Here is a 1,461-nt window from a genome sequence, read left to right as displayed (position 1 = left end):
AGACACAGACTTACTAGAGAATGGACTTGAGGATATGCGGAGGGGGAAGGGTAAGCTGGGACAAAGTGAGAGAGTGGCATGGACATATGTACACTACCTAACGTAAAACAGATAGGTAGTGGGAAGCAGCCGCATAGCACAGGGAGATCAGCTCGGTGGTTTTTGACCACCTAGCGGGGTGGGATAGGGAGGGTGAGAGAGAGGGAGACACAAGAGGGAAGAGATTTGGGAACATACGTAAATGTATAACTGATTCACTTTGTTATAAAGCAGAAACTAACACACCATTGTAAAGTAATTATACTCCAATAAAGATGTTTAAAAAAAAAAAAAAAAAAAAGCACTAGGATGCTATTACCGGGTTGGGCGGGCCCGGTCGGGGAGAGGTTTTTGGGTGAGCCTTGGGTCCCCCGCCCGCTGAGGAGATGGATGAGGATGGGCTTCCTCTCACGGGGTCAGACATAGACCTGACTAAGTGGCCAACTATTCAACAGAAAAGAACGGTGGCATTTCTAAACCAATTATTGGTGTACACTGTACAGTTCCTCAACCCCTTTTCTACAGTTTGTGAGGAGAAACTGCAGACCTTTCTCTTCGTATCCAGCAAATTGAAACAACTCTCAATATTTTAGATGCAAAGTTGTCATCTATCCCTGGGCTAGATGATGTCATATTTGAAGTATCGCCTATAAGTGTCACTAGGATCACAAATGAAACACATTCTGAAACCACTTCAGAGCAATCACAGAACAGTTTACAAGACTCTGGACCACGGGAAAGTGAAGTAACACCAGAAAAATATCTTAACTGTAGCCAAGGACATAAGATACACCAGATATCTCAAAATGGTTCAAGTGGGTGTTCCAGTGATGGCAATAAGAGACAAAATGATATTGGAAGGACTAGACCCAGATCTTCCTGAGAGGCCAGATGCCCCAGCGCCTGATGTAGAAGGTGAAAAAAATACAGAAGAAAGTTCAGACAGCGAATCTTCTTTTAGTGACTAAGCTTAATTTTTATAACAATTACATATACATGTGTTGGTACACATTTACATTCTATAAGAAAGAGAGCCTGAACTTTAACTCTTAGTCATAAAAGCATCAAATAGCTACATATCCACCACCAAGCTTCCTCTGTGAAAAAATAAATAAATAAAGCATTTATAATTAAAAACAATAAAAAGACTGACTTGTGATATAATCACTGATTGGAATCTTCAGGTTACACATTTCACCTATGGGATTGGACAAACACAATCTAGATTTTTTATGCCTCTTTAGATACTACATTAAATTCAAGAAGCAGCCACTCACCTGTGTCAGTCCTGCCTCACCAGTCCTTTCCAGGCTTGCTTTCTTCTTCCTTCCCACTTAAGTCTCATGATGCATCATGACTGAGCGGGACATCCCAAACCAAGCAGTTTTTTTTCCTATTTGCAATAATACTGTGGACTCTCAT

At 41.1% G+C, this 1,461-nt stretch overlaps 1 pseudogene; it reads left to right on the top strand.

Annotated features, from left to right (window-relative positions):
• The first annotated feature begins 425 nt into the window (after window positions 1-425).
• LOC115850211 (WASH complex subunit 3 pseudogene) lies at window positions 426-1,107 on the top strand (annotated as a pseudogene).
• Window positions 1,108-1,461: the final 354 nt, after the last annotated feature.

Source organism: Globicephala melas, chromosome 16, assembly GCF_963455315.2.
Source record: "Globicephala melas chromosome 16, mGloMel1.2, whole genome shotgun sequence".
NCBI lineage: Eukaryota > Metazoa > Chordata > Mammalia > Artiodactyla > Delphinidae > Globicephala > Globicephala melas.
The sequence above is the reverse complement of the archived record's forward strand: the minus strand, read 5'-3'. Positions and strand labels throughout refer to the sequence as shown.